Source organism: Phoca vitulina, unplaced genomic scaffold, assembly GCF_004348235.1.
Source record: "Phoca vitulina isolate PV1807 unplaced genomic scaffold, GSC_HSeal_1.0 scaffold3, whole genome shotgun sequence".
Lineage (NCBI taxonomy): Eukaryota > Metazoa > Chordata > Mammalia > Carnivora > Phocidae > Phoca > Phoca vitulina.
This window is the reverse complement of record NW_022589706.1, coordinates 84,152,849-84,168,582: the sequence shown is the minus strand read 5'-3', so window position 1 is coordinate 84,168,582 and position 15,734 is coordinate 84,152,849. Positions and strand designations below refer to the sequence as shown.

The window sequence follows — 15,734 nt, the reverse complement described above, 5'->3', positions numbered from 1 at the left end:
TTAAGTAGAAAATACAGAGGTTTCCCATATACCCCTGTTCACACTTCCACAACTCCTCCTACACACCACTTCCCCCACTATGGATATTGTGCACTAGAGTGGTACATTTGGTGCAATTGATGGACCTACCTTGACACATTATCATCACCCAAAGTCCATAGTTGATGTTAGAGCTCACTCTTGGTGTTGTATATTTTATGGGTTTTGATAAGTGTATAATGACATGTAACCACTATTGTAGTATCATACAGAATAGTTTCATTGCCCTAAAAATTCCTCTGTACTCTGCCTATTGTCATCCCTCCATCCCTCCTAAGTCCTGGAAGTCACTATGTTTTCACTTTCTCCATAGTTTTGCCTTTTTCCAAATGCCATATTGTTGGAATCATATAATGTAGCTTTTTCAGATTGGCTTCTTTTACTTAGTAGTATGCATTTAAGGTTTCTCCATGTCTTTTCATGGCTTGACAACTCATTTCTTTTTATCCCTGGATAATATTCTGTTGTCTAGGTGTACCACAATTTATCATTTCACCAAGATGAAGGGCATCTTGGATGTTTCTAAGTTTTGACATTTATGAACGTAGTGGCTATAAACATATATGTGCAGGTTTTTTGTGGACATAAGTTTTCACCTTCATTTGGGTAAATACCAAGCAGTGAGATTGCTGGATCATACGGCAAGAGTATTTAGTTTTGTAAGAAATTGCAAAACTTTATTCCAAAGTGGCTGTACCATTTTGCATTCCCATCAGCACTGAATGAGAGTTACTGTTGCTCCACCTCCTCATCAGCTTATAGTGTTGTCAGTGTTTTGAATGTTGGCTTTTCTAATAGGTAGTATAGTAGTATCTCATTGTTGTTTTAATTTGCAATTGCTTATTGACATATAATTTCGTATGCATACTTACCATCTGTATATCATTGGTGAGGTATCTGTTCAGGTCTTTGGCTCATTTTTAAATTGGATTTTTCGTTTTCTTATTGTTGCTTTTAAGAGTTCTTTGTATGTTTTGTATAATAGCCCTTTATCAGATCTCTTTTGCAAATATCTTCTCCCAATCTGTGGCTTGCTTTCTCATTCTCTTGACATTATCTTTTGCAGAGCAGCGTTTTTAATTTTAATGAAGTCCAGCTTATCAATTATTTCTTTCATGGATCGTGCCTTTGGTGTTAAATTTAAAAAGTCATTACCATACCTAAGGTATCTAGGTTTTCTCCTATGTTATCTTCTAGGAGTTTTATAGTTTTGCAACTTACATTTAAGTATGTGATCCATTTTGAGTTAATTTTAGGGAAGGGTGTAAGGTCTGGGCTTAGATTCCTTTTGTTTCTTTTTTGCATGTGGATGTCCAACTCTTTCTGTACCATTTGTTGAAAAGACTATCTTTCCTCCACTGATTGCCTTTGCTCCTTTGTCAAAGATCAGTTGACTGTATTTATGTTGGGTTTATTTCTAGGCTCTCTATTTTGTTCCATTGATCTATTTGTCTATTCTCTCACTAATATAAACTGTCTGGATTACTATAGCTTTAGAGTAAGTCTTGAAGTTGGGTAGTGTCAATTCATTAGCTTAATTCTTCTTTAATATGGAGTTCACTATTTTGGGTCTTTTGACTCTCCATGTAAACTTTAGAATCAGTTTGTTGATAACCACAGCATATTGCTGGGATCTTGATTTGGATTGTGTTGAATCTATAGATCAAGTTGGAAAGAACTGATACCCTGACAGTATTGTCTTTTCATCCATGAACATGGATTATCTGTCCACTTATTTGGTTTTTCTTTGGTATCTTTCATCAGTTTTTCTCATATAGATCTTTATATTTGTTAGATTTATACCTAAGCATTTAAATTTTTTAGGTGCAAATACATGGTAGTGAGTTTTTAATTTCAAATTCTATTTGTTCATTACTAGTAAATAATAAAGTGATTGATTTTTGTATATTAACCTTGTATCCCTCAACATTGTTATAAATGCTTATTAGTTCCAAGAGGTTTTTGTTGTTGTTGTTGTTGTTGTTGTTGTTATTGATTCTTTTGGACTTTCTATGTAGAAAATCATGTTATCTGTAAACAAAAACAGTTTTACTTCTTCCTTCACCATCTATATACATTTTATTTCCTTTTCTTGTCTTATTGCATTAGCTAGTACTTCCAATATGATTCTGAAAAGCAGTAGTGAGAGGAGATTCCCAGCCTTTTTCCTGGTCTTGGTAGAAAAACGTTGAGTTTCTTACCATTAAGTATAATGTTATCAGTATGTTTGTTTATAGATGTTTTTTATCAACTTAAGAAAGTTCCCCTCTATGCCTAGTTTGCTGAGAATTTTCATTATGAAAGGGTATTGGATTTGTCAAATGCTTTTCTGCATCTATTTATATGATTGTCTGATTTTTCTTCTTTAGCCTGTTGATGTGATGGGTTACATTAACTGATTTTCAAATACTGAGCCTGTCTTTTATATCTGAGGTAAATCCTATTTGGCCATGGTATATAATTCTTTTTACACATTGTTAGATTGAATTTGCTGATATTTTGTTGAGGATTTTGGCATCTATATTCACAAGAGATATTTCTTTTTTTGTAACATCTCTGTCTGATTTTGGTATTGGGGTAATACTCACCTTATAGAATGAATTAGGAAGCATTCCTTCCACTTCTATCTCTGCAAGATTGTAGAGAATTGGTATAATGTTTTCCTCAAATATTTAGTAGAATTCACTGGTGAACCTACTGTTGCTTTCTGTTTGGGAAGGTTATTAATTATTGATTCAGTTTCTATAATAGATATAGAACCAGTCAGATTGAATGTTTCTTCTTGAGTAAGTTTTGGTAGTTGGGTCTTTCAAAGAAATGGTCCATTCTATCTAGGTTACTAAATTCGTAGACATCACTTTTTTCATAGTGATGTATTTATTATCATCCTTTTAGCATCCATGATAGCTGTAATGATGTCCTCTCTCTCATTTCTGATGTTAATTTGTATATTCCTTTTTTAAATAGTCTAGTGAGAGGCTTATTAATTTTATTGATCTTTTCAAAAAACTGGCTTTTGGTTTTGTTGATTTTTTCGATTGATTTCTTATTTTCAAATTTATTAATTTCTGTTATTATTATCATTATTATTTTAATTGTAGTTACCCCTTTTAGACTGAGAATTAGCTTCTAATCTGATGCAGTTTTCACTACTCCCTACAGCTCCGTCATAGGGGCTGAGTGTTAATTGCCATTTATTGTATCATTTGCATAGTTACTGACGTTACTGTTTTAATAGTAAAGAACATTTTTTTTTTTAAGAACTATCTCACTTCTCTCCCCTAACCACCTCATCCACTCCCAATAAGGCTCATTGTTTTCTTTCTTGTTGTTGTTTTTGGTTTTTTAGAATTTTTATCATTGAAGTAATAGTTGACATACCATGTTCTATTAGTTTCAGGTACAACATACTGATTCAACAATTCTATATATTATGTAATGCACAAAACAATAAGTGTAGTTACCATCCATCACCATGCAATATTATTATAAAATTAGTGACTATATTCTCTATGCTGTATTTTTCATCCCTGACTTATTTATTTTATAATCGGAAGTTTATACCTCTTAATCACCTTCATCTGTTTCATCCATCCTCTCACTGCTCATCCTTCTAGCAAATACCAGTTTGTTCTTTGTATTTATTAGACTTTCAGGATTTTTTTATTTGTTCTTTTCTTTTCTTTTTTAAATTCCATATATAAGTGAAATCATATGGTATTTTGATGTTGTATTTTTATTCTCATTTTTTTTTTAAGATTTTATTTATTATTTATTTGACAGAGAGAGAAACAGCGAGAGAGGGAACACAAGCAGGGGGAGTGGGAGAGGGAGAAGCAGGCTTCCCACAGAGCAGGGAGCCTGATGCAGGGCTCGATCCCAGGGCCCCGGGATCATGACCTGAGCCGAAGGCAGACGCTTAACGACTGAGCCACCCAGGCGCCCCTTATTCTCATTTTTTATAAAACATTTCTTAATTTCTCTTGCAATTTCATCTTTGACCCATGTGTTATTAAGAAGTTTTTTTTTTTTTAAGATTTTTTTTTAAAGAGCAGTTTTAAGTTCATAGTAAAATTGAGGGGAAGGTATAGAGATTTCCCATATACCTCCTACCCCTACACATGCATAGTCTCCCCCATATTCAACATCCCCCAGAAGGTATATTTGTTCCAGTTGATGAACCTACATTGACACATCATAATCACCCAATGTCCATAGTTTATATTATGGTTTACTGTTGGTGTTGTACATTCTATGAATTTGGACAAATGAATAATGACACATATTCACCATTATGGTATCATACAGGGTAGTTTCACTGCCTTAAAAAGCCTCAGTTCTCTGCCTATTTTTTCAACTCCCAACCTTCTCCACCCCAAATTTTGGCAACCACTGATCTTTTTATTATTCCATAATTTTGCCTTTCCAGAATGTTATATAGTTGAACCCATACAGTATAGAAGTATCTTTTAATGTTTAGGCATTTTGGGATTTTCTAGCTATCTTCTGTTACTGATTTCTAGTTTAATTCCATTGCGGTCTGAGAGCAAACATTATATAATTTCTATTTTTAAAAATTTATTAATGTAGATTTTATGACCCAAAATGTGGTCTATTGTGGTGAATGTGTGCTTGAGAAGAATGTATAATGTGCTATTGTTGGATAAAGTAGTCTATAGATGTCAGTTATATCCAGGTGATTGATGGTGGTGTTAAATTCAACTATGTTCTTACTGATTTTCTTCCTGCTGGATCTGTCCATTTCTGATACAGGGGTGTTGAACTCTCCACATAATAGTGGATTCATCTATTTTTCCTTGCAATTCTATCAGTTTTTGCTTCATGTTATTTGATGCTCTTTTGCTAGGTTCACACACATTAAGGATTGTTATGTCTTCTTGGAGTATTTACCCCTTTATCATTGTGCAAAACCTACTTTATCTCTGATAACTTTCCTTGCTCTGATGTCTGCTCTGTCTGAAGTTAATATAGGTACTCTACCTTTCTTTTGATTAGTGTTAACAAGGTATATCTTTCTCCATCCATTTACTTTTAAGCTATGTGTCTTTTTATTTAAAGTGTGTTTCTAAAGACAACATATAGATAGGTCTTGTTTTGTGATCCACTCTGTTTTTGACCCAATCTCTGCCTTTTAATTGGTGTGTTAATTGAAATTTAAAGTTGAATTAATACCTACCATATCTGTTACTGTTTTCCTTTTGTTGCCCTGTTTTTTTGTTCTTATTTTTGTCTTTCATACTTTTTGTTTTTTGTTTTCTGATTTGAATTAACCATTTTATATGATTCCATTTTCTCTTCCTATTTAGCATATCAATTATACTTCTTTTTTTTTAAACTTTTTTTTTTTTAGTGGTTGCCCCAGAGTTTACAATATACATTTACAACTAATTTAAGTCCACTTTCAGTTAACATTATAGTACTTCATGGGTAGTGCAAATACCTTACAAAAACCACATAATACTAATTTCTTTTTCCTGTCCCTTGCATCTTTGCTGTCATTTATTTCATTTATACATAAGTATACATAAGCATATTTATATGTACATAATCATACATAATTGAATATATTGTTATTATTTTGAACAAGCTGTTATATATTAGATTAAGAATTAGAAAAATAAACGTTTTTATTTTACCTTCATTTTTTCCTTCTCTGATGCTCTTTCTTTTTTATGTATATCCAAGTTTCTGAACTTAATTTTCCTTCTCTTTCTAGAACTTCTTTTACCATTTCTTACAGGGCAAGTCTCCTGGCAACAAATTCCCTTCATTTTTGTTTGTCTGAAAGAGTCCTGTTCTCCATTACTTCTGAAGGGTAATTTCACAGAATACAGAATTCTCAACACTTTAAATATTTCACCCAACTTTCTTATAACTTGCATGGTTTCTGAGGAGAAGTGGGATGTAAATATTTGCTCATCTATAGATAAGGTGTTTCGCTCACACCCATCCCCCAACTTTTTCAAGATTTTTTCTTTATTTTTGATTTTCTGAAGTTTGAATATAATAGGTAAAGGGGTTTTATTTGTTTTTGTTTTTTATCTGTTTGGTGTTCCCTGGGCTTCCTAGATGTGGTTTGCTGTTTGACATTAATTTGAGGAAATGTTCAGTATTTATTACTTTAAATATTGCTTCTTTTCCTGTCTCTCTCTCTTCTTGTATTCCCATTGGACATATTTTATACCTTTTGTACTTGTCCCATAGTTTTTGGATGTTCTGCTATTTATTTATTTATTTATTCATTCATTCATTCATTCTAATTTTGCTTTTCAGTTTTGGCAATTTCTAATGGCATATTCTCAAGCTCAGAGATGTTTTTTCCTCAGCCACATCTGGTTTACTAATGAGCTCATCAAAGGCATTCTTCATTTCTGTTAGAGCATTTTTGATATCTAGCATTTCTTATGATTCTTTCTTAAAATTTCTGTCTCTCTGATTATATTACCCATTTGTTCTTACATGTTGTGTGTTTTTGCTAGTAAATTCCTTAGCATATTAATTATAGTTTTTATAAAATTATTAGCCTGATAATTCCACATTTCTGCCATATCTGACTCTGGCTCTACTGCTTGCTCATTCTCTTCAAACTGTGTTTTTGCCTTTTAGTATGCCTTGTAATTTTCTTTTCTTTTTTTTTTTTTTTAAAGATTTTATTTATTTATTTGAGAGCGAGAATGAGAAAGAGAGAGCAAAGTGGGAGGGTCAGAGGGAGAAGCAGACTCCCTCTTGAGCAGGGAGCCTGATGCGGGACTCGATCCCGGGACTCCAGGATCATGACATGAGCTAAAGGCAGTCACTTAACCAACTGAGCCACCCAGGCGCCCGCCTTGTAATTTTCTGTTGCAAGGTGGACATGATGCTCTGGGATAAAGGAATTGTGGTAAATAAGCCTTTAGCAATGTAGTGGTAAGTTGTGGGGGTAGGGGAAGCATTCCATAGTCCTATGATTAGGTCTCAGTCTTTTGGTGAGCCTCTGCTCTGGACTATCAATTTCATCAATGCTTCTAAGATTTTTTTCCCCCTCTAAGGTGCAGCAGGATGGCTAAAGTGGGCTGGACTTGGGTATTCCCCCCCAACTCATGCCAGTTAGGTCCTGATATAAACTCAACAGATTTTGGTCTGGTAAAATTGTTTCTCCTGAGGACGGGACCTTGTTAAGAACAGAATTCTCTGGCATATTTAAAAATGGTTCCTTTTCTCTCCCCCTGCCAGAAGCATGAGAGGATGTTTTTCCAATGTTCATTATGAGGACCTGGTAGAACTCCTAGAGGTAAAACTCACAGAAGTATGGGCTCCCCCATATGACTGGGTCCCTCTGGAGTTTTTATTTCTCAGACTTGTCCACACTGAGCCTCCAGCAATTCATCAATTACAGTTTCGGTTTTTCCACCTGGCATTAGTTCTGGTAGTGATTCCTGCTTGTGGGGTCCTGCTTTGGTAAGTTGTGACTGTTGTGATTCTCTGTATCTGCCTGTCTATCCTTCCAATTTTGGGGGCAGCAGTTGACCCTGTGACCTCACTTCTCTGAAAGATTTAAGAAGAGTTGTTGATTATTCAGTTTGTTCAGCTTTTTACTTGTTGTTAGGACAGAGTGGTGACTTCTAGGTTCCTTGTATGCTAAACTGGAAACTGGAAGTTACTTATGTTTCTTGAAAGCACAGATTATGTCTAATTCATCTTTATATATCCTTTTACATAACTGTTACAGTGCCTTCTACATAGTTGGTTTTCAATAAATGCTTTCAAATGAATGACAATGTGTCTACACTTTTGTAAATTTTTCTATGATCTCTTTCTACTGTTGAAATTCTGTTTCTGTTTTTTTTCCCCCCCTTCATCTGGTTAAAGTGTGACACATTCATTATTACATGTCTGGACACTGAATCTACAACAATTGAAATACGTAACTGGAATTTGTCTCAGCTTCAGTCAGGGAAACTGTATCTTATCTGTTTTATATGTAACCCAAAGGTCACATTCTCTAAGATGCATGGTAAACAGTGGGAGTGTTTTATGTGCACTGTTGAGACATCATCTTGGCAGCAGCTTCTCCACATCTTATGCTCCTTTTGTAGATCTAAGCACTGCTGGGGCTACTTCTCACATTGATACATTAGGAGCTAGAATTCAGAAACTATTGACCCTTGATGAACTGTCCTTACCCTGGCCTTAGGAGAGGGGCTATGTAAGAAAAGTTACTTTTCTTTTTGTATTGCCTAATACTTCAACCTTCTCCCCACTAGACCCCTCCCACATCTCCACACAACTTTCTAAAATTTTTATCAATTTTACCAAAGGAATGGGAATGACTGATAGAAATTAGAACGTAGAGGAAGATAGCTATAAAACTGATGTTATGACTCTTTCTCTAGTTGAAATTAAAAAAGCTAAAAAAATTAAGCCCTTTCTATTTCACTATTTCATTTTCTCTTTCTCTCTTTCTTTCTTTCTTTCTTTCTTTCTTCTTTCTTTCTTTCTTTCTTTCTTTCATTCTTCTTCTTCCTTTTCTAGATTTACTCTGTGACTTGAAGGCTACCCTTTGACTTTTGACAAAATCCTACATTTTGGCTTTTTGTCTGTACCCACCCAATCCCATCCCATAGAGTTTGAACCCCTTAGATTTCATTTTCCTTTCTATACAAGAAAGTCTTTAAGATGCATCAATCCCATAGCACTTCCCTCAGTCTGAAATATTCAGTTCAGCATGAAAGAGGGAATATTAGGTGAAGGGTCTGGTGGGTTTTTTAAATTCAATTCTGTATCCTTTTTAGGTCTCCTTGCTAATACAAAGTATTGCTCTGCCCCTTTGTTCTTCATTATAGTCAAGTGGACAACTCTTGGATCAAACACACACACATCTCCACGCATACCCACACACAGGGATACCACTTCCCAAATGTAAAAGTGATTTTGATTGAAGAGCAGTAGAGATCCATACCAAACAATTTCCCTAAATATAGTCTAAATTGCAGATTTCCATGTCCACAACCCTCTTACTACCATTTTGTATTCAGAAGTCAATATTGCATAAGGAATTGTTCCATTATCATGTTCTTTTAAAAGTAATAGGCTTATGGATTACCTGTCACTTGATGGCTGCTCCCTGGCTCTCTCAGCATGGTCTTGAAATTACACTTTTCTGTAGCTTATGCCATCTCAAATTTTGAGTTAACATGTTATGTACAATAATTGCTGGAAATGGAAAGGAGAAAAATAAGAATTTTTCTTTCTGTTCAAATAAATCACCCAGAAGTAGGGGTGGGGTTATTCTTCTGTGGCTGTTTAAAATCTACTGCATAAGATGATTTATAAGGAACTTTCTGATATATAGTTTTATGATTCTAAGTAACATTACTAGAATGTTATACCTTATTTTGACTCTTATTTGAACATATGAATTTGATTTTGGACCAAAACCATTTCAGTACATTTTGTTTCTGTTTTACAAGTATTTCATTGGATGTCTATATTCATAAATTTTTAATAATATCCTGCTTCCTACTGTTCTAGCAATTAGTGGTCTAGCTGTCTAATTTGACTGCAGTTTGATTTTGCCTGAACAAATACTTTATTGAAGGTGTTTTTCACTCTGCTGGTAATTTTCTTGTGCCTTAAATATATAGCCACTCCTTTCTTCAGAAGACCAAAACATTGGGTGGTCCTGATGGTGTAGTACTACCACAATTTAAATTCAAGAGTAATTTTAGCATCCAGATTGCCACTTTTATTTGCTACCAGTAATATACATGCCTTGTATAAAGAAAAGACCCTATTATCTAGCATTGGCAACCTCACACTCGAATACCTGCCAAAAATGAAATTCCTATGTGTCATATTGATATTCTTGGTAAATGTGTTTGAATCCGGTGCTCTAGCCTTACTGAGGTATTTTGAGTTCCCAGGGTACAGACTGCTCCTTTATGTCTTCATGACTTTCACACACTACTCTCTCAGCCTAGATGTAACATTCCACCTCTCAAGCTCACTCTCCATCACCTTCTACCTGGGTAACTCCTTGTCTTTCAGAACTCAGCTCAGATGTCATATCCTTTAGAAAGACTTTTTTGATTCTACTCTCTCCTTCAAGTCTGGATTGAATGTCCATTCTATATTCAGACTTACACATAATTATTGTCTTTGCAAGTGTACAGTTTTGTAAATCTGTATCCTAAATTGTGAACCTGTTGATCTTGGGAGCCATGCCATTTATTTCCATATTGCCAGTACATAGTATTTGGACAATTAATGTTTAATGAATGGATCTGAATATGACTTGTAGATACTTATTTGAGTATTCATTCTGGTTTTTCTGTTGTATCTGGCTGATGTACGTAGAGCTTACTGTTATACCAGTTTACTCACAAATCCTATAGGAAGGATTTTTTTATTTCTTAATATATTAAGATCTTATTTTAGAACTATTATTGTTGTGATTATTTTTATTTTTGTGAGGAATGGAAATTTACAATTATTGAACATCTATTATATGCTAGACCTTCTACTTGGTGCTTAGTATATTTTCTCATTTAATGCTTATGATGATTCTTTAAGATTGGTTTTTATCATCTTCATTATACAATTGAGAAACTAGACACTAAAGGATAGTAAGTAATTTGCCCAATTTCATATCTTCTAAGTGGCAGTGCCAGGATTTGAATTCTAGGTCTATCTATTATTTAGAGCTCCTATTTTTTGTACTATGTGTATATGTAGTATTTATTTAGATGCATTTAGAATGCCTAGGAAGTGCTTATGAAAGGTTACTGTAAGAACATTTTTATTTATGGAAATAACATTACAGGAGTGATTCACAGAATAGTTAGCTCCGTCACCAACACTTCTGTATTGCCCAATTTACCATGAATAGTTATTTAGTTTTAAATATGTTTGGCTTTAAACATATCCATTAAACAACAATAAAGTGAGCATTTTCAAAAACTATATTGGTACAGAGTCTCCTAGATACTTTGAGAATTATAGCAACTATAACTAAACTAAAACCAAAATTGCATTTGTTATCACACACATACACAAAATCCATACATGCTAAACCACCAAGACAGAATTTTGTGTTAAAAAATTTCTTGTGTTATTAGAAGATCACTTTGGAATTCCCTAAAAATGTGATATTGCAGCTCTGCACAGTGTCCAGGATACAGGGTCTGGTTTGCACATTTGTGACAAATCTCCTCCCAAAGCTGCAAAACAATTTGCTTCTGTCATCAGGGGGTTAAAGAAGCAGTTTTCTTCCTGTGCTGTTGGGAGACTTTTTTTTTTTTTTTTTTTGTTCCCTAAGAGATCAGGGAAATACATCAGAAGAGGAGATTATTCACATTTGCCCCAGTGCTACTAAAACAGTTGTTTGTTTTTTCTCTCTCCAGTGTGGATGGCTTTCCTAGTCTCCACTTATCAAAGAAATTGAAGAACTGCTCCTATGTCCTGCCACTGCTGCTGATTCAGTTCTTTGGTTTTCCCCATATCAATCAGATTTTAACTTGACCGTACAGGGGTCTTTAGTTCAAAGCTCAGCTGAATTTGGTGGTCCTTCTTCAAGTCTTTGTGGACATTTGCCAATTTTGTAAAACTGCTAGAGAGTTCAACAGACTTTTGCATTCTTGGCAAGATTCCACCTCTAAGAGATCTGGGATAAGAACAGAAAGAATGTTACACAGAGAATAAAAAACGTTTGTGGATGTGATGGAGTAGTTTATATCATACACTTATTCATTTTTCTCTGCTCTGTAATAATGTAAATTTTTCAGGTTACATACATAAAATGTACTTTCTTTGGAATGACCTTCATTTTTCTTTTCTTTTTTTGAGGATAAGGTTTCCTAATAAGAAATATTTTTGTATTAGGTATACTTAAAATTTGATATAGACTAAGGAAGGATATTCCAGGGATAAAGAATAAAATTTGCCTTTTTATAGGTAGCATAGCAAGATGGAAATATTAGTTTTTTGGTTTTTTAAAAGATTTTATTTATTTATTAGAGAGAGAGAGAGCATGAGCAGTGGCAGTGGGAGAGGGAGAGGGAGAAGCAGACTCTCCGCTGAGCAAGGAGCCCCACATGGGGCTCCATCCCAAGACCCTGAGATCATGACCTGAGCTGAAGGCAGATGCTTACCTAACCGAGCCACCCAGGTGCCCCAGAAATATTAGTTTTTATAATTTATTCATCAATTTAGGTAACCTTTGAAGGCATCAAATAATAAAAAAATTCTTAAAGCTTTGTAATAATGACAATAATAATTTTATTGAATATTTAATATTTTAAGTAGGAACTATTGTCAGTGTTTTGCATATATTTTATTTAATCTTCACAAGAGTCCTATGAGGATTAGTTAAATTTTTATTTATTTTTTATAAAAGAGGAAAATGAAACAGAAATTAAGAAATTTTTCTAAATTCACGCAGCATTTCAAGTTAGTATGCTTTTGATAACAAGTGAAAGAAACCAAAACAATAAGGACATTTATTATCTTACCTAACAAGAAGAAGTCTAAAGGTAAGTCTGCTCCAGGGCTGATTAACTCTTTGGCATCACTGAAGACCCATTTTCTTTTCATCTTTCTATTTTGCTGTCCTCAGCAAATTGTCTTGTCCTCCTAAACCAGCTGCCCTCTAAGGTGGTTGCCATGTTTTCAGACATCATGGACAGAAAACTTTGTCACCAGACAGAAAAAAAAAGGGAAAATCCTTTTCTGAGCTCTCTTCTTAATAAAGAGGAATCCCTTGCCAGAAACTCCACAGGCAATTTTCTACTGGTGTCTCATTGGCCAGAATCACACCATATATTCAGGTTTAAACCAATCACCAGGAAAGGAGAAAACCACCACCAAACTGGCTTAATCCAATAAAGATCCACTCCCTGGAGAAGGAGAGGGGCTCTACCTCTCCTAGAAATAGACTCTCAGAAGGTTAACAAAATGGAACTTTATTAACAAGGAAAACTGGGGAGTACTGGGGAGCATATGGCTGTTGGAGGGGTGGTGTGTGATGTCTGCCATGTGTAGTTAATGAGTTGTGACCTGAAATTCAAACTCAGGCAGTCTGTCTCTTCTTAGCCTATGCTCTTAGCCAGTTTGCTTTGAAAAGTTTGATGTTAGGTTCTAATGCAGCTTTCTCTAATCTTTTATAAAATCATATATTCTAAAAAGCAAAAGTGTAATTTTCAAACAAAAAAGAATTTAGGTTACAGAAAATTCATTCCACAATTCACCATATTTACTATGAACAGATAAGCTTTAGCTTGGAAAAGATATGTGTGCTTTGATGTATCCTAAGAAAAATAGACTGTAGTTACTATTTTTAATCCCATCAACTTCTCATGAGAAGGAGTAAAATCACTACAGAATGGGGTGAGAGTTTGGGAGGAATTTCAAATCTTAATTAAATATTCTGAAAGTCTTCCAGAACAGCAGAGTTTATTGCTCATGTTTATTCATAATAAAATGGAAATATAGTGAGATAATTTAATTTGTATTACTAAATCAGTTCAGTCATTCACTTACTATTTCTTTAATTCACTCAATAAATATTTATTTAGTGCAAATAAAATAAGAAGATAAAGCAAAGGGGCCTAAGAGGAAAAAAGGCAAACGGAAACTGGAGAGAATAATCAGAAGCCTGGGGAAACCATAATCTTAGTCTCAAATATTAAATATTTAGAGATTCTTCAAATGTACTAGAATATGGATTTCTTTAGTTTTAGGAAAATAGCCACTGGAGAAAAATTATATTGCATATCACATGATTTTTTTTCAATTATTATGTGATTAAGCATTCAACATCTACTTAATTAAGCAATTAAGCAATAGTTAAGCAATTAAGCAATATGAAGGCTATATAAAGGAGTTTATGCAAAGCTTAAGAGATACAGGCCTCCAGTTATGAAATGAGGACGTCACTGGAATAAAAGGCGCAGCATAAGGAGTACAGTCACTGATACTGTGATAGTGGTGTAGCGGGACAGGTGGTAGGTACACTTGTGGTGAACATAGCATAATGTATCAATTTGTCAAATCACTAAGTTGTACACCTGAAACTAATATAGCATGGTGTGTCAACTATACTCAAAAAAAAAAAAAAAGAGTTGATGACATTGGGAAGGTCAGTAAGGCTTCATGAGGAGTGTAACATTCCAGCTGCGACCTCAGGATGAGAAGAATTTTGCCAGGTGATCTGGCCATTGCCCAACTGGCTGCGGCAAATGTAGACTGGAAATACTGGGCTGTACCCACCATAGCATCATGAGAGAAATCCAGATGAAGGATTCCAAAGCCAAGACAAAGAGGGCACATTACTCTTTAATTTGTACTGGCCCAGGTAAACATAAACAAGCTGTGATATAGGAGGAGAAGTGGTGGGTTGTGGGCTAAAGAATTTGTAAACCTAAGAACAACCATAGATAGATGACTAAATATAAAAGGGAAGCCAGGAAAATAGATACATTGGCGCTTCAAATTCAGAGCAAGCTAACGGCAACTGAAGAGTGACCATGGCGTAGAGTCAGCCCAGGGTTCATTTTCCTGGACTAGATTCTGAATCACACTTGTAAAGCTGTCAATTCCTGCTGGATGCAGAGAAGTGGGAGGGCAGACATTTCATACAGAATGAACAGTAATTGCAAACATTGAAGAAACACAATTTATGGCTCAATGGAGATTCCATGTGTAGATGTACAAGGAGAAGGTAGAGAAAAATATGGAACAGTGGCCAGGGAAAGATTTTGAAGGGCCTAGTGTAGCATGGGGAGTTTTGAACTGACCTATAGATGAGGCATCCTTGAGGGTTAAGTGTTTCCAGCTTTGACTTTTAGAAAGATCACTCTGTTCCTGGTTTGGAGGAAAATTTCAGGGAGACGGGACTGGAGTCATGGAGACCAGGTAGGTTGCTCTTGCAGTAGTGCAGACAAGAGCTGCTAGAGGGCTAAACTGAGAAAGGGTAGTAGGCATAGGAAGGGGAATGGGAAATAGATGTTATCCAAACACTTTAGGTTTGGGAGACCTATTAAATGTGTGAGGTGATACAGAGGTAACCGTCCAGGATAAATCTCCAATTTCTTGGGGGACAGTGGTACCATTACTCTTGATTGAAATTAGAGTATTTATCATTTAGCAGGATAAACTAGGGCAGTGTGAGTTTGGGCAAGGAAGGGGAAGAGTGAAGGAATAATCTGAAACATTCAGTTTTGTGCACCTTATACTTGAGGCATTTGGAGAGTTTGCCCATGTGAAATTGCTAGTAGTGACCTGGAGATCAGGAATGATATGTGAGTTAAAGCTACAGATTTGGGAGGCATGAATATTTAGGATGAGCCTTAGAGGTAGGTAAACTCCCACAAGAAATAGATAAGGGTGTAGGATACAAACTTTGAGAAACATTAACACTCCAGGGACAGTGGGAACGAATGGAGTTGTGGAGTCTATAAAGAACAGAATGGGATTATGGAAATCAAGAGTAAAGAATTTTCAAGGAGGCTGCAAAAACAAGTACTACAGAGGGTAAGTAAGGCTTCCTGGAGAAGTACCAGCTGAAATTCAACCCTGGGCGAAAGATCAAAAAACACTTATTTGGTACCTTTTGGGGAGTACCTGCTTACCTCCAGCCCCATGATTCAGAGTGTGAGGAAGCATGGTCACTAGTTAATATAAAAAGAAGCAGTAATGAG

General features: G+C 35.1%; 1 protein-coding gene across 4 annotated transcripts in view; it reads left to right on the top strand.

Moving 5' to 3' along the window:
- Positions 1 to 15,734, top strand: part of COL25A1 (collagen type XXV alpha 1 chain) — a 467,924-nt gene that overhangs the window by 175,309 nt on the left and 276,881 nt on the right. The gene's annotated exons all lie outside the window — the stretch shown is intronic.